This window comes from Lissotriton vulgaris, chromosome 8, assembly GCF_964263255.1.
Source record: "Lissotriton vulgaris chromosome 8, aLisVul1.2, whole genome shotgun sequence".
In the NCBI taxonomy this organism is placed as follows: Eukaryota; Metazoa; Chordata; class Amphibia; order Caudata; family Salamandridae; genus Lissotriton; species Lissotriton vulgaris.
This window is the reverse complement of record NC_141696.1, coordinates 1161066897-1161085582: the sequence shown is the minus strand read 5'-3', so window position 1 is coordinate 1161085582 and position 18686 is coordinate 1161066897. Positions and strand designations below refer to the sequence as shown.

At 43.8% G+C, this 18686-nt stretch overlaps 1 protein-coding gene across 1 annotated transcript in view; it reads right to left on the bottom strand.

The window, feature by feature from the left end:
* Positions 1 to 18686, bottom strand: part of ENOX1 (ecto-NOX disulfide-thiol exchanger 1) — a 2419302-nt gene that overhangs the window by 2140049 nt on the left and 260567 nt on the right. The window contains exon 2 of the mRNA XM_086935020.1: positions 8343 to 8417. The gene's annotated coding sequence lies outside the window, so the exon portion shown is untranslated. The remainder of the gene's footprint in view (positions 1 to 8342; positions 8418 to 18686) is intronic.

Below are 18686 nucleotides of genomic sequence, written 5' to 3'. Positions count from 1 at the left end.
TGCTCCTTCCTGCATTCCCTAACTCTAATGTTCTCATATTGTCTTGAACAATTTTACAAGTCCTTAACTTTGAGTGTGGCCACTTCTGAGAGTGTTTGAAGGTTGTGAAGTTGATTCCTCAGATTCTCATTTGCCTCTTCCTACCTTGATTCTGAAATTCGGCACCCAACGCTCTCAATCCAGCAGAATACACGTCCATACAAAGGACTGTGATATTCCCACGAAGGTCCGATCTGAATGTCTGCCGCTCCTGGGTCAGATGTTGTTTCTTACAGCAACTCAGTTTTGAATAGTTGAAGGGTGTCAACTAGATCGGCTTTTGTTAGTGTCACAGTATGATAAGATGTTTGGCTCACTTAGTCAGAAGCCCTTGAAAGGGAGAGTGTGCCTTGTTAGTAGGCCTCAAACAAGTTTCTTTTGGGAGGGGTTATCTTCAGCTGCATTCAGTGACCATTTCCTGAGGATGCCTATGTCACAGTAGGAATATACACAGAAGTCATTTGGTGAGTACTGAGGATAACATGCACTGACTTGGCCAGGTTATGACAAAGATAGGGCTTTAATTAATGGTTAAAAGTCTCTCTACGCCTAGAAACCTTCAGCCATCCACAGGGTTAAGCATGCCATTGAGTCACACAAGGGGGGCTTGAGGAGATTTAAGGACCAGTGGGAACCGGCTCCCCACTCATTAATAATATCACAAAAACGGGGGTTCTCTGGTCCATTTAGCTAGGGGGGTTATTCAGCGGAGAGCTAAGTGTACTGTTGCGCGCAACAGGGGATTCCCTTTTTAGGACGGTTCCCCTTACACAACAGACGTGTCATGCTTCTTCATGGGGTGCCTCCTCACATGAGAGGCCTAGTCTCTACGTGGGCTACAACCCTCTCACTGTGAGGGGGGAGCTCAGGGATGTTTAATTGTGAGGTCAGCAGGTGTACTAACACCCTATGTGAGCCTGGGGTGTTATGAAAAATGTGCAGTGCTATAATGTGAGTGATTTAAAACTAACTACAGGGTTAGCTATGCTGCTACTTTAATTCCACTACCCGGTGTCAGGATTAAGAACAGAATTTTGCTGATAACACAGGTGCCGACATTAGATGCTTCTGTGTTGTATCAGAACGTGTTTCATAACACACCAGGCTCACATAGGATGTTAGTAAAACTGCTGACCTCGCAATAAAACATCCCTGAGCTCCTCCCTCACAGTGAGGGGGTTGTAGCCCATGTAAAGACTAGGTATCTCACATGAGGAGGCACCACCATGACGAAGCATGACACCTCTGGTGTGTGAGGGGAACCGTCCTAAAAAGGGAATCCCCTGTTGCACATAAAAGTACACTTACCTCTCCGCTAAATAACCCCCCAGCTAACTTGACCCGAGGACCCCCTTAAGCATGCCATTGACATTTTCAAACCTTAAGCACACAGAGGCAGTCGGCTCTTCTTTGCTGATATCAGCGCCCACATCTAATTGCGATTCATCTCCTGAGGTATCTCAAGTCACAGGTGGCAACATATATACAGGTACGCTGCCCGAAAGTTAATTTTTGTAGAAAAAGAAAGAACTTGAGAGACCAGCGGCAACTTGAGGAGCTTTATCATAAGTTGGTCACAGGTGTTTTAAAGTGAATCAGTTATTCCTCTTGTGTGCATTCGACTCGTGCACACCAGTAATCGAGGCCATGGTTGCAACAAACATCTAGGCCACCGGTTTACAATAGCAGAGCAATCCGCTGGGACCCTTTTAAGTCAGCTGTTCCACGTCCTCCTTCACAATGTCAGCATCAACAGATCCAGCACATCTCGTCCACAACTACTACTTGTCCAGGACCACCACTGTCTGCAGAGATGGGCCCCTGAAGAGGCAGCTCCTCTGTTAAGGTGGAGGAGCATCTCCCCACTTCTTGCGGGGTGGTGTAAAAGGAAAAATTACTTTATAATAACAGGTCATTATCATGTTATTTTTTGTATCTTCCAGCCACCTTAGGGTGGGGCACGGCTGGGCTCCCGTGATGGAGAGGGAGGAGGATTGGTTGCTGCTGCATGAAGTGTGCATGATGGTTTGGATGGCTGTCTGGGCAGGCCAAACAGTCATGCACCATTTGCATGTTCTCCACCAGGTTGTAATGCACTGTCTGGGTGGAGAACATCCACAGGCTCTAAGTCCCAGTCTGAGTGCCAAACCACAGCACTCAGTCCAATCATGAGGCTGCTATCATGGTGACAACAGCCTTGTGATTGGCTTAGTGGAGCCTGGGTGCTGCCGGGGTCCAGCAGAACATCGAGCGGGAAGAGGAAGTAGGGACGAGCAGGTAAGTCTTTTTTTTTTCTTTCTAACCCCCCGCCTTCCTGTACCTCCGCTCTGTTACCTACAAGCCGCCACTAGGCCCCTCTCCTTTCCCCCATCATGAAGGCCTCGGACCTCTCAGACTATGCACCCAGGATCTCTGTGGCTGCAAAGTTTACTTAAAAGAATCAGTAGGTCACACCAATGCCTCCATCCGGATGTTCGGAGGCTGGGGACTTCGTCAGTTCATGCTAATTGTTCTCCAGTGCCCAAAAGCGCAATTTCAAGCTAAAATGAAATGCGGGCATCTCCTCCAGAGCTTCAACAAATAAGTGGCAATCTTGGTCCGTGTACTGACCATGCCCCGAAGGGGGGTTTACATACCCCTTTCCTCATACAGAAAGAGCAACAAGAAGATACAAATGGCAACATGATAAAAACACACAGGCATCGTTGCAAAGAATTAGCAATTCACCTGGCTGCTCCTTTCTTCCTGCCAGTGGCCACCTACTCCTATGCAAATATCATAAACCATATTAAAAGGTGAGATTTCTTCGACTTTCTGTATAAAATTTAGCAACACTTGAAGGGCATTCTTTAAATGAGCCCAGTGATTAATTTTTAAAATGAATAAGTCATGAGTCTCAAAGATTTTACATATGAGGTTTCTTTCATCCCTGCTTTCTCCGTTTAGCACAATTTGCCATCTTTCTTTCAGTTTTCCCCCTTTTCTCTCTTTCTCTATCTTATTCTAAGTCAAAGTCCAGAGACGTTTTAAGGCATGGGTAAAGTGGGCACTGGCCCAGCGCCAGAATGTCCATAGCGGGCACCAGGCATTTCCCTGGTGGGCCGCCAAGGTGGGGGAAGGTTTTGCCCCTTGGGGGCCATTTTGTTACCGGGGGCAGGTTTTGCAGCATACCTGCAATATCGGCATCCTGTAACAAAAGCAGCTGCAGTGTTTTCCACGTGCACCCTACAGCCCACCCCCCCCACCCCCCCCCACCCCCGCAGATGGCCCGACTCAATTGCCTGGGCCAGTTAGCATTCCCAGTCCTGCCCTGGCCCCAGCATTTTTGGGGACACCCTGAAAGAATCAGGTCTATTTTACTGACTGTCCTAATGACCTTGAATGAGTCATACTTGCAATAACATTAGTGAGCTGCCGCTGTACTACACTATTGAAAACACACATTACATTTCCCTGTCTATTAGAATGAAAGACATTTATAATTTTAATCAGTGTGTCTGTGCAGAATGAAACACATTTACAATTTGAATCAGTGTGCCTGTGCACCTTCAGTGACCTGGCAAAAGAGGAATGAAAGTGCTGTAATTGGATCATAAATGTAAACGTATCCGTATATGAATTCCAAAATACATATGGCCAGGACCCCGAAATTCTTAAGATGTCCATGTCAAAGTCTGATCATGAAAAATAAGACTCACTCCCCAAAATATGTGCAGGTGGTGGGCTTGTAACCACTCATTCAAATTAAGCACTGCTTGAGTCATGCGTCCACAGGCGGACAGCTAACAGGATACAGCAAGCTTTAGAGCTGCAACATTTCCACACTGCCTAAGGAGCATGTGTTTATATTATCAGATCAATGGGCCAACATATTTCTGACATTACTACAGTTCATTTTATGTCATGGAGTGTGTTGGAAATGGTCCTTTTTGCAGGGTTATCCCCAAACTTGTTGCTTCTTCCTCCTTTATTTTTCCTGACCTGTGGTTGTTGGCAATAGGACTCTGGGCCCTTTACCACTGCTGATCAGTGCTAAAGTGCATATGCTCTTTGTATAAATTGTTATTGTGATTGGTTGTCCATGATTGGCATATTTTTGTTACCAGAAAATCCCTAGTAAAGTGCACTAAGTGTGCCAGGGCAGGTTTTCCAAATGCTACTAGTGGGCCTGCAGCACTGATTGTACCACTCACATGAGTAGCCCAAAAATGGTGTCTCAGGCATGCCACCTCAGTGCCTGTATACAGTCTGCGGACTGTCATGTCGACCTGGCCAGTGTCCCCACTGACCAGGCCTAACCCTTCCCTTTCTGTACACATTGGACACCCCTATGGAAGGCCCAAGGTACCCCCCTGGGCAGGGTGCAGTGTATGTGAAAGGTAGAGCATGTACTAGTGTGGGTGGCATGGTCTGGTAGTGAATTACAGCCAATTTTCCTTTTTCGCTATTGTAAGGCTATCTTGCCCATAGGCTATAATGGGGAATACTGTGTACAGTGGTTACCTACATATCTTCCCATAGGAGCAAGATAGGACATAAAAGTTTGGTATCCCTGAACTCAGAATTTAATAGCACATCTTTTAAGAAAGATGGTTTTTAAATCCTGTGTTTGAAAACAGCACTTTTAGAAGGTGGCTGTTTTCTTGTCTGGCCTTTCTGTGTGCCTTGGCCTGTTTGTGAATTGACTGTCTGGTTTGTGAGTGACAGGGACTGGGTGGCTCCCAGAGGCTGAGTGGGCCATCCCTGGGCTGAATAGCTCCATCTGCATCTAGAGTGGTGGGAGGGGATAGCACCTGGGCCTGAATAGGGCTGTGCCTGCCTTCCACAAAGCTGGCTCCACCTCCTGCTGGGCGGCTGACGACCCTGCCACTCTCTCTGAAAGGAAAGGTGAAGCCAGGAAAACAAAGTGCTCAAGCAACACCCTGAACTAGTCCAGACCGGGTTCAAAGCCCTCCTGCACAAAGGGAAGAAAGACTTTTTGGGATATAAGTACAGGACCCCAGACTACAGAAAATTAGATCATCCTGGAATCAAGAAGGAACCTCTGTCAAGGAGAAAGTTGGAAGACTGAAGAGGAAGGAATGTCTTGCTGTGTGTTTGTGGGCTGACCTGCAGTTGCTTTGCTGCCAAGGAGAGGGGAAGGACTTTGATTTGTGCTGTGTCCCCTTGCTTGTAGAGATCTCCAAGGGCCTGAGTAGAGCTGGCTCCCTGTTAAGAAGTCCCAGGAACAAAAGGACTTCACCCCCGGCTTCCCCCCTGAACTCTACTGAGAGAGTTCTGTCCTTCCTAGAGTGCTTGGGCCAGTTGTGGTGCACCTGGAAGTTGTACCTGTTGCTTGGAAAGCTGGTCAAGAAGAAACTAAGACAATCTGCAAAGTTTCACGCATCGCTCGCTTGCGGGGCGCCTCCCCGACAGTGCGAGGAAATTCCCGCCACCGTGAAGATCGAGATCGTTGCAGCGCCTGTTCCCGCTGCAAGAACCGACACATCCTTCGCTTGCAGAACGCATTGCTCCAGTGCAGGATGATTACCATTGCTGCGAGTATCGTCGCAGAGCCTGTCGTCGCTGGGTGAGATCGTCGCACCCTTGCTTGCGGAATGCATCACGATGCTGCAAGTGTCGTCGCAGAGCCATTGCATTGAGGGGCCGCGAGAGGAGAAGATCGACACTGCGCATTGCCGTCGCACCTGAAATCGTCGCCGTCCCGAAGATCGTCGCACCGTACCTTTGCGAGACGCTTCCTAGGAAACCTGCACACCGGAATCCATACAAGGTATCGCATCCATCCCCATACCCCCATATCACCCTTACCCTGACTAGAAGCAAGGGTCCCTATTTGGACATTGGTACCTACCTCTGCCAACTAGAGACCCCCAGATCTAACTGTGTGTGATGCATTAAGGCCACAGGTGGCACCCACCTTATTGTGCCACAACATGGGACCACATGAGGTTGTAAGTTTGCAACAAATGTCATCAAGAAAAGACTAGAGCACAAGTCCACCCAAATAGCACAATGTAATATTTCGTGAAAATGTTTGCCCTGAAGCACATTATAGTTATGTCAGTTTATACTTTCGTTAAATTCCTAAAGAAGAAAATATTTCCCCATTAAAGGGAATCATTAATAAAGATGGACCCTCGGTGTTTATCCTAGCAAAAAAGCTAAAACGAAAGATTTCAACTCCAAAGATGAAGAAGGGGGACAGGGTAGTGAGTTGGGATAATGTATATTTGTGAATACCTATGGAAAAAAGGCAGTCATTGTATTATCAAAAGAACACAAAGTAATTAATGCCTCTGCTTCACATCACAGCTCATTTCCATCCGAGCCACAACTGATGAAATAATGAAAGCAGCTTCTGATTGCTGAATTTACGTCTTTTTTTACAAAGGTCAATGTCAACATGATGTACTGCGATTGCATTAGATCAGATCTTTTAGTTGTCAGCTTACAATTATTTTATGCAAATTTTTTCTGGGATGAACAAGATGCATCATTATGCATGTCCCATTTTCGCCATGGCTGGCTCCACAGTTTAATTGTATGTGTTTTTCAATAACTTCGAAAGAACAGGAGCTAGAATCTCCTGGTCCATGTCACAAAACCTCTGCACTGCTGTAAAATAACAGGTCAAATCAATTTGAACCACATTTGCTTCTTGTGCAATATAAGTAAATAGAACAAACCCAATTTGCGCCAAACTAAAATTGTGCATCCGGGCAAAACATTAGGCACAATGATGTCATGCTTTATTTGCTGTGTTACATGATAAAAATAGAGAAAATAAAATTGTTTTATTTTTCAAACATCCTTCAGGGCTATCTCAACCCTGCTTCATGTAAGAAAGAGATGAAGACACGCCTCTTTAAGGAACACGTACACATCATGCAGTAACACCACTTTCATTCTTAGAAACTAGCTACCCCTTGAATTGCACACTGGCTGCATCTTTACCTTGGACCTTGCACGTCGCTCCACTTAATTTCAGCTAGGTTTGCACCATATAAACAACACATACATTTATAAATTCATACATAGATCTATTGAGGCGTGAAATACTAGTATATATATCCCTACCATAGGTCAAGAGTTCTCCAGGGTCTAACACCCGACAAAGAGAACATGGAGAAGACTTGTATGGCTGCAGTCGACTATATTGTCTTCATTTTGTTTGGCCTTATCGTTTGATCCTGAGCTACAGCCTTACCAATACTGCCTCTGACTGCAGGTATAGTGAGATCATTTTAAATATATTTGCTCTTAATTAGTTTTGAATATACTCTAAATTACACTCTGCCTTCTTAAATCTTAAAAATGACCCATCATATTTAAATGGCGACCTAAATTCTTTCCTCATAGTTAGTGCATCTTATTTTAAACATGTATTTTGGGGTTTTAGGAAGCGCAATAAGAGATGCATCAGTTGCACATTGAATATGTCCATAAAAAACTAATTGAAAATGAATATGCCAAAGCAAATATTGAAACAAACAAATCATCCTTATTATATAGAAATATATGTATAGGGCATATATTATGCCAACACAAAATAATTAACACAGATTACATCAAAGCATTTTATCAAAGCAAATATTGAGCCAAATGAATATACATACTATATGCAGATAATCTGAGAATATGGGACCTGGGGACTATGGACATAGGGGGAATGGGATGTAGCGAGCGCACTGGACACGGCAGAATGAAATGACATATCAGTATGGTAAGATGCGCAGTAGAGAATGTACAGGGCCAGGATGAGTCAATGTGCTGATGCATTCTATATGTAGGTGTTGTAGGCAGTGAAGAGGACGAGGCAACGAGGTTGGAGACAAGAAGAGCTGGAGAGCAGGTAAGTACCTGGGGCACTTAGGAGAATTTCCTAGGAAGGGAATCTGATGATTATTCGAGGGGATCAGAGATGTATAATGAGATAAGCCGCCCAGGAGCGCTCAGCTCCATTCCGGAGATACCAGTGCGTGTGGAGTGCATGGAAGAGATGACAACGCCATGGCTACTTCAGGCAGATGCGAGAGGCGCATCTTCGCCTGGTACTCTCTCAGCACACGTGCATGTCAGTGTGGCCCCGTTACCATGCGCCGCATCAGTCCATGTCAGCTCGAGTCTGCCAAACCAACAGGAAACATGTCTTCAAATTACTGCCTACAAAACGCATTCATCATAATTGGTACGGCAGGATATAAATGAATGGGTGAAGAATTGAAAATGTTCACCATTCAGCAAAGAGAAACATTCTACAGGCGATAAGGATGAAATGAAAACATAAACAGAGTACTTACAGAGAGGTTTTGATTTATAGTAGAAAGGAATCACGCTCCCCTGCTAACTCACTGTCTTTAAAGTATTTCAGATGTCTGCAAAATGAAGAGAAAAATGAGATAATTATCTCCGGCGCTCAGAGCAACATTTATTGTATTTTTGTTTTATCTGTGCGGATCTTAGCTGTACTAAAGGATACTCTAAGCTGCTTTTGTACAGAAATTTTAACATTAAAAACAAAACGGTCTATGACCAGAAATAGAATGATAGATTCTGAGATAAGTATGAACAACTGCGTTATCTGCATTATGGACCGTAGAAGTGGCGAGGTCTATAAATATCTTATTGTATACGACACTGAATACCAGAAGGAGTGTTATCTACTTTTTTTTTTTACCGACCATGGAGTTCATTACTGCCATGTTATAATATAAATCCACGACAGCATTATTAGTTACTGATATAACATGAATTCTACATGCCATTATGAGTTGCTATGTAATAACTCGATTTCACAGTAGCATTACTAGTAACCATGTTATCACTAAGATCCACCACAGCAATATTAGTTACTTATTATAGCCTGAATCATGCACGGCATTACTTGTTACCATGTTTTAGCATGGAGCCACGTGGCTTTATTTGTAACTATATTGTAACATGAACCCACTGTAGCATTACTTCTGCCATGTTTCATATTCAGATGCCGCACGATCTCATAAAATTATTGAACGCCTCATAGAAGAATTTTCAACATTTATATAATAATTCAGTCACAGCAGAAAATGATTTTTAATAATTTTCGACATGAATTACAAAGTTATTTGTGTTCTTAACTTAAAGCTACAAGTACATTTTCCTAAGTTCATGAGTGCAAATTCACTGAATCAGGACTCCTATGGATTTGCACGCGCTTGACCACACAGAAAATTCCATGCCTAAAGAGTGCTATTATGGCGTCTGGGAGGCCATCAAGTAGGGCATTACCACCATCCAGATGGGAGGGTTTGAAACCTTTCAATCAGATCGGACAATGCTTTGGGGAAGAAACGGGTTCAAGAGAACTGGTACCAAGCAGTCTTGGGGTGCTTTTTTGGCAATGAGTTTCTTGGGAGTGACTTTGGTGTCCAGGGTGAATCCAAGTGACTTAGCATTCAGTAAAAGATGGGGGTCAAGGCCATCTACATCTAAAACTATGAAAATTTTGCAAACACACGTTGTTCTAAGGCAAGGGAAAGATCAGTTTTCATGATTGTAATGTGGAGAGAATATTGGTGGGGGTAGGGGGTCAAGGGAGTTTCTCGCTGGGAACAAAAATTATTTCTCTGTAGAAAAACAAATTAGCAAATGTGATTTTCATGGAAATATCCATTTACTCATATGGCTACACTTGTAAGTCCTCCTGGAAATCTGCAACATTCACAGAATTATAAGACTCCTCCAAGAATTCATTAGGAATTCTATGAAAATCAAAACTTTACTCAAAACTTAGGCCTAAGTCAAATTCACAGCTCCGTCGACTTTTACTATGCAAATGTTAGGATGCTGGCATGGTGATGGGGCCGGTTTAAAGAGTAAGTTACAACGCCGAAATTTGTATAATGAACAGGGCCGGACTGGGAACCACAACCGACCCTGGCAAAGTGATCGGCCGGCCCCCATCCCCACTCGGAGGGGGGGGGGCAGCTGAGCACATTGCCGGGGCCGGTTTTCGGCCGATTTTGATACTGGGCCGATTTTACAGCTATGCTGCAAAAAACGCCCCTGTAACACAAACGGCCCCCAGGGGCCAAAAACCGGGCCCCACCCATGCGGCGCCCCGGGGGATTGCCCGGTGCCCGCTATGGCCAGTCTGGGCCTGGTAATCAATATCAGAGGATTCAAATGTTGAATGCTCGAACACGAGGAATGGTAAACAACGCTCAAATTATTATACAAAAGCTATAAAAATACAAAGAATTATTCGCATCAAGTAAAAGCCTCAATCCACACCACACCGATGACTTTTAGGTGCCCTGCAAATCACAGTGCCAAGAAGCTTTAGAGAACCTGTACTCCATAAGAAACAAATTACATAACATAACTTGAGTATCCAATATTCCTCATTCTTGAGGACGGGTTTGCCTTTTGCTGCACATTTTCCCGCATCCGTCAGTTCACAGCATTGCGGGTGGTTCAAGGCGTAAATAAAAAAATAAAAATAAAAACACGAGGAGTCGGTAGCACGGCTGGCACCTCCCTCCTGCAAAAATAAACAAGCATTCGTAATGCAATAAGTCTCACATTATCGAAAGTTCGAGCTATTGGCGTTGCAAATGAGGTTTTTTTGGGTCAAAATATAGCCCAGCAGTAGCTTAAGTATAAAAATAAATTCGATGAAACAAAGAAAGGGCGCACTACACAGTCAGTGTCCGTGTGGAGTTGTAAAGGGACTTCTATTAGCCACATAAGGTACTGCACCCTTAATGCAATTATAAACTCAGTACTTTATGCGGATAATAGAGGACCCTTTTCGACTCCACAGGAACACCTAGTAACAGCCTGTGGTATTGCACCCATTTCATGCTTAGTGGAATTTCTTTTATTTCTTAAGCTACTGTTGGGATAATTTTTCCTAAAAAAATAAATGAGACAACATTTTTATTTGCACGTCAACAGCCTTGTGACTTTGGTGAAAGTTCCTTAGTGAGGTATCAATTAGTGATGGCAGAATACAGAGGCAGTGTTAGCTGTTTCCTGCCTGTCCTTCGAAGAGCAGATGTGCCCGGCGGTACATCACACATCACACAGCCTTGCAAATTGTACTACTGTGACGAAGCTGATGCTGCCGGATCTCCTCTCAGAATGCGAGAAACTAGCAATGTGGCGATGAACACTCTTGTCACGCAGTGCGTGCTAGCGGTGCGTTTGATAAGACAATCTCTGCCAGCCGTGAGCAAAACCTTAATAGATACATGTTGGACTTGGGCCTTTTGGCAGGTTCACCCCAAAACTTTTTGTGTTCTCCCAGCCTTTTTCTGTAACCTAGTGTTGGTGATTTTAGGCCTCTGAGCACTTTAGCACTGTGGTCCAGTGTAAAGTGCATGCGCTCTCTGTGTATGTGTGGTGAGACTGGCATGCCCTCCCATAGGAATGCATAGGAGATCTGTGTGACCCAGGTAGTTCTTGGTATGAGAGGAGTTCAGGGGCGAATTTAGTATGTATGAACTTGTGAGGATAAATGCTGCGCGATGTTGTGCGCAGATTTATGGTGACTGGTGGAGAAATGCCACATTTAGAAGTTGGCAGTTATGTGTACTGTGTGTCTGCCTGCCTAATGTGAATTGCATGTCTGGCTTGTGATTGACAGGTTCTGGATGATGTGGGTGGTTCAGGAGCCAGGATGGGTCTGCCCAGTGGTGAATAGGGAGATCTGTATGTAGATGGGAGGGAGGAGTTGCACCTGGGACCTGAATAGGACTGTGCCTTCCCTCCACAATGACGGCTCTGCCCCCTGTGGTGTGTCTAATCACTGAACCCCCACCTGAAAAAAGAGAGAGGAGCTGAGCAAACAAAGTGTTTCAAAGCTCCCCTATTCCAGTTCTGACTGGTATTCCCCCAGCCTTGTGCTGTGACACAATGGGAAATGTTGTATAAATATAGGGGCTGTGTCCCCATGAAAATGTTTACTCTTGGTGTGCTGTTCCTTTGGGGCGTGCTGCTGCTGGGGCCCGGGAGGGGGTGCTGCCATGAGGGCTTGCTCCCTGGGCCCTGCCTTGCCCTAGATGCCTGGAAGACTTCTTGGACCTTTTGCTTTATTTTCTTTACCCCAGGACTTTTGCAGCCTTTTAGCGCCCTGGGAGAGCTGTGATCTGTTTCCTTTGCTTTCCCCCAAGGAGGAGAGGCTGGGGGCCTCGCAGCGCGGTGCTGCAGCCCTGGGACAAGGAATCCTGGTGAAAGGGATTCCCCGTGAGGCGGCTGGAGGTGGGTGCCCACCCCGCAAGACGGATGCCCACCTGCTTATTTTATGATTTTCTTCGCGGGTACCCTCCCCGCACTTTCATCGCCTCTAGAGGGGGCCTACCCGGCTTTGTGTTTTAACTTGAGAGGGAGCCTACCCCTCTTTGCCGCTGAGAGAAGGAGAAGATTTCGGCTGCCGTAACACACAGCCCGCCTGGTTCTGGGCAGGGCCTGCGAAAGGAAGCCATAGAGGAAGGAAGCATGGCCAGCGTTTTAGAGACCCAGGCGGGAGCCTACCCTGCGCCGGAATGTGTTGGAAAGGGCGGGAGCCTACCCCGCCTCCATGCGCTCCCTTGGAGAAATCCCAGGTCCCAGGTGGGGGCCCTGGTAAAGTGGAGAGCCCGCTGATGCCGGATGTTGTTGCTGTGTCGTTGCGCAAATGCTTTTCACTTGGCCACCGGGATAAGCCTGACTGTTCTTGCCAAGCTACCAAGGGTTGTGAGCAGGGGTTATCTTTGGCGTGTAACTCCTTTGCCCTGACTAGAGTGGTGGTCTCTGCCTGGCTGTAGCGCTAGCCTTAGCCTACCAGAAATCCAATTTCTAACAATACAGCATCAAAAACATTTGCTCTGAAACTGTCCAAGGCCGGGTTTAACTTAAACAATGGCAGTCGCGTGCCTTTCTTTATGCATGGCTCTCCATATTCACATAGAAAACATAACCATTGTTTAAGTGAAAACGCTGCATGGGGCTCTTCCAAAGACAAAGAATTTATGTTTGTTAGCATAAATAGGGCAAGCCATGCATAAAGAAAGACGTGCGGCTGCCCTTCTTAAAGTGAACAACTAACAAAAACAATTGCCAATGCTGCTACTACTTGTTAGACTTAATCCAAGAAGATATACAAACAAAGCATCACTATACCTCAAGCTTATGAATTGCTTTTTTAATTTAATCAGCTTATTTCATTTTTTTTGAAAAAATGCTTTATCATTTCCTTGTACATACAAAAACATTTCACAAAAACCCACAAATGAACTGTACATAATACCAAAAAATACAACACAATCACAACCAGCAATCTTCTTCAAACATACTACATTCACATCCAAACCATATATTCCTTTTTATACAATAAACCAAACATAGAATTACAAGTACCCCGGGCATTTTACCCTACAAGGTGCAAATATATACATTTATGTACATTTATCACATTTATCAAGTTTGCACTAATCCTTCTGTTAGCCTATTAAATAAAGATGCTTCAAATTGAACATGAAACTGAGTTTGGTTTATTTTAGATTCTACGCGTTTCGAACCCCTCTATTCCTGGGGGTTCTCAATCAGGACCAAGCATTCACTGCAAAAAGAAAGAAGATAAAAACTAATCAAAAAATGACCTTAATTGCAAAAATACCAAGGTACCGCCAGTCCAGCACAACACAAGCATCTTACCTCTACGAAAATTCAATGAACAGTATGCCCTGTAGTGGCATAAGGTTGTGAAAGATGGTGTCTAAAGAATAGAAAGACAGGAAAGGGAGGAGACCGTCATACTGGTGTCATGAATGTTTTTCTCAAAGTTAAAAAACACGATCAGGATTGCTGAGAGTAAATGGCAGAATCACTCACATGATTACTTGAATACTTAAAGTCAGCCAGCTAAACTGATGCGAGTTGACTTGATCGTGGGAGGCGCCGTATCTAAAAGTAATGGGGACTCATTACAAAGACCATTTAGAATAACAGAGAGGCCAGGCTAGAAAGCAAGTTAGAACGATGTCAATTACCTTGAATGTGGCTTTCTTCAATGTATTCGCCGCGTGCTCAGTCTCCTGAAATATATGGAGGAGAACAGATTAGTTGCTTTCTTGAACGGTCCGCTGGATTAACGAAAGCGTGCACAACAAAGTGGGGGCTTACCAGGGAGCAACGCAGATGTATGGCGCAATGCTGGAGCTGCATCAACCAGATGGACTGAGCCAATCAATCGTGACTTTTCCGGGTTCAGAGCATGACATCAATGAGGCCTCTCGTCAACGTTCGGCATAGAATCCTGGGAAGTGTAGTTTAGTTGTAAAGGAAACTTTATTAGTGCGCACAAGGCTGACTGTGCACGTTTAAAAATCGAGGCGACTGCTGTAATTATGTGCCCATTTAATGCGCATACGTCAGTCAAGGCTAGATCAAATGTCTAGATGGTGTATGCACAGCCCAGCATGAGAGCTTCAAAGCATTGTCTATCTTAATGATTGGCATTTTGAACTTATTGAAGATTGTTTGGCGCACTCATGTTAAGCAGTGGGCGGGTGGACACCCTGGTTATCATGGGTGTTGTCCTGAGAAAAGTAGTTCTTGATGGTACTACTATCAGGCTCGCCTCAAGCTGGCAATCATTATAGCTTATAAAGTTCCGAAATCTCATTAAGTCCTGTTATAGCAGTGTTAAATTTCACTATTAGAAGTGCTTCCCTTCTGGAAAATGTTAGCTCTCGGTCTCCTCCACGTGGATCTATCTCTACCACTGAAATTACTGTCCATTGCACATCTTTTTCTGTATGCTGTCTGGTCCAATGGTTCACGAGGGGGGCAGTCTCAACCTTTTTCCTTAACCGTGACTTATGTTGGATTATTCTCTGCCGTATTTCCTGGCTTGTTTTCCCTATGTAGAGCATTCCACAGGGACAGGTGATGCCATAAACCACAAATTTGGTTTTGCAATTGGAGAAGGTCTCATGTCTCCAATATAATCCTTTGTGGCTAAACAGGGTGCCTTCTACTGTACTTGCACAGCAGACACAGGTGCCACACTTGTGGTGGCCCACAATTGGTGGCAATCCCATTATTTGTCTTAGAGTTGCTTTGGGTTCACTCTTCATGGCCGCCCTTACGATATGATTGGATATACTGCTGTCCTTTTTGAAGGCAAAAAGTGGTGTTGATTTAAAATTGTCATCCAGCTTTTTGACCAAATGCCAATTATGGGTGATTACTTTTTTCAGAATGTTCGAGTCCGGACAGTAGGTCGTGACACATACTTGTCTTTTCGTGGTTGACTTGTTTCTTCTTTCAAGTAGTGTCTCACGCGGGGTCCACCAGGCGCATTTCATCGCACCTTTAACTAATTTGTTCGAATAGCCTCGTTGTTTCAATTTTGTTGCTAGATTAATGGCATGTACAGTGTATTCATCTTGATTTGTATAGTTACGGCGGATACTTCAAGGTAATTGACATCGTTCTAACTTGCTTTGTAGCCTGGCATCCCTGTTATTCTAAATGGTCTTTGTAATGAGTCCCCATTACTTTTAGATATGGCGCCTCCCACGATCAAGTCAACTCGCATCAGTTTAGCCGGCTGACTTTAAGTGTTCAAGTAATCATGTGAGTGATTCTGCCATTTACTCTCAGCAATCCTGATCTTGTTTTTTAACTTTGAGAAAAACATTCATGACACCAGTATGTTGGTCTCCTCCCTTTCCTGTCTTTCCATTCTTTAGACACCATCTTTCACAACCTTATACCACTACAGGGCATACTGTTCATTGAATTTTCGTAGAGGTAAGATGCTTGTGGTGTGCTGGACTCGTGGTACCTTGGTATTTTTGCAATTAAGGTAATTTTTTGATTTGTTTTTATTTTCTTTCTTTTTGCAGTGAATGATTGGTCCTGATGAGAACCCCCAGGAATAGAGGGGTTCGAAACGCGTAGACTCTAAAATAAACCAAACTCAATTTCATGTTCAATTTGAAGCAGCTTTATTTAATAGGCTAACAGAAGGATTAGTGCAAACTTGATAAATGTGATAAATATACATAAATGTATTTATTTGCACCTTGTAGGGTAAAATGCCTGGGGTACTTGTAATTCTATGTTTGGTTTATTGTATATAAAGGAATATATGGTTTGGGTGTGAATGTAGTATGTTTGAAGAAGATTGCTGGTTGTGATTGTGTTGTATTTTTTGGTATTATGTACAATTAATTTGTGGGTTTTTGTGAAATGTTTTTGTATGTACAAGAAAATGATAAAGCATTTTTTCTAAAAAAAATGAAATAAGCTGATTAAATAAAAAAAGCAATTCATAAGCTTGGGGTATAGTGATGCGTTGTTCGTATATCTTCTTGGATTAAGTCTAACAAGTAGTAGCGGCAATTGTTTTTGTTAGTTGTTGTACTGGGCTCAGCCTTGCTGCTTATGAGCCAGGCCCTGTTTTGGTATCTAGAAACATCTTAAAGTGAAAGCATGGCATTGGGTGCTTTAAAAAATAACAACTTTATGTTTGTTAATATGAATACGGTGAGCCTCGCATACAGAAAGGCGCACGTCCGCCATTCCTAAAGTGAAAGCGCGGCATGGGGCACTTTAAAAAATAACGACTTTCTGTTCTCAAATTGTAAAATAAAAAAACTGTGCTTCCACTATATTTAACAAGAAGAAGGAGCGGGTTAGCAAATATAAAGAGGAGCCGTACATAATTACGAGGAGAATAACAAGGAGAGGGAGCAAGTGTGGGCGCGAGTGAATTCCTGAGCACACAAAAAGCCTAAACTTTAAAAAAAGAGTACACAGACAGTAATAAATAACATGATGAGTAACACCACATGTAAGAGGGGCAGTCCTCATGGGATGTGACAAAAAAAAACAAGAATTTGCAATGCAATGAGTCTCATAGTTACGCAAGTTTAAGCTATTGGCATTGTAAATAACAATGTCTTTTATTTAGGTTTTAAAAAAGAAAACAAAAATAAAAGGCATTGTTATTTGCAATGCCAATAGCTTAAACTCGTGTAACTGCGAGACCTATTGCATTGCAAATGCTTGTTCATTTAAGCCTCCTGCTGGGCCCATATGAAAGGCCGAATTTGAGGGGTCATAAGGCCTCCTTTTGTTTGAGTCTGTTGGCTCGGAACAGTCAGGAGCCTCACACCTGAGGCAAATGAAGTGAAGGGGCAACAAAGGCTCACACTTTGTTAGCACTTCACACATACTTAAGAGAGGAAACGTTTTCCCTTTATTCAGTCCATTTTTAGGAGGTATGCATGCACTGTAAGAATGTCAGATGTGTTGGTCTTTCCCAGTATTTACACAAAGCAAATTGCATTTATATAGAGCTTACTACACCTGAGGAGGCGTTGAAATAATTGGAGTACCACTATTTTTTCTTGTATAGCCAGGATGGGACAGAGGGCAGGCGTGACAAGATATTTTTTTACTCACCAAGCCACCCCAGGCAGATGCCAGCCATATACAAGCACAAAGAAAAATAAAAACGGGGTATGAAACAATGTCTTCCGCGCTATTTCTGTCTTCTTTTTCTAGCTTCATCATTCCTCGAACTCTTGTCACGCTTGCCCCCTTTCCCATCTTCCATCTTTCGCCCCTCCATTCCATCTCCCCTCTACCCTCTCCTTCTCTCTCGACGGTTCTCTCACACCACCATGAGCGTGCCTGAAGATATTCATTTTGCTAATTGATATATGCATCCTTTTCTAAAATTTCCCGAGCTAAGAGCCTGTACACCACAAGAAATATTGTTAATTTCTGCGTGAAATATAAACATGTTGCATTCTGTGGAAATGATTCCTCGTTTCCATATTGTTACCGGAAAATGTGCCTAAAATCTCGACGTTTCCTGTCGTTGTTCAAGGCTGTACATCCAGTTCGCAAATATATAAAACTTTATAAATAAATAAAATAAATAAATGACGGATTAGAGGTGGCTTCATTTGCCTTTGTTTCTACGAGGACCTATTTGTTCATTAAAACCATTTGTGAATCCTGCTGTTGCCTACTATGTTCTGAACACAGTCAGGGCACACAAGCCGTCAAAGCGGTAACTGTAAACAGACTGTGTGATCTTGAGTAGATACCATCACCCTCCCCATTCCTTCACTTTGGCTCGGTCTCCATACCTAGCAGAATGGGGAATCCTTATAAACAGGGGGCCTCATTTATGAGAAATGACGCATCGCTGTGTGAAAGCAGAGATGCGTCACTTCCCAGTGCGCACTCCATGCAACATTCCTGATGCGTCATATTTAATGTATGACAACATCATGTCGCAAAGAGTTACAGATACGTCAGTATTTCTGACGTATCTGTAAGCGCAAAAGTGACGCATTGCTGGAGTGTGTCACAAAAGTGACGCAACTCCAGCAATGCGTCCTTTCACATGGGACATTGATGGGGAAATACTGGCACCCTCCCAGGAGCATATCATGAATGAAACTCACCAGACATAGCAGGTTGCTCAGAAACAGAGTGAAATGTATTTATTGGTACCAAAAGCATGCATCATTGCTAATTAGCAAGGAAGAAGTCAGATCTGCCACCTTAGGGGCTCTCAGACCGCTTCTTCCCAGAGTGACAAGTTTCTAGGTCTTATATACTGTGTGAAGTGCCATTTCAGCTGAACTAGAATA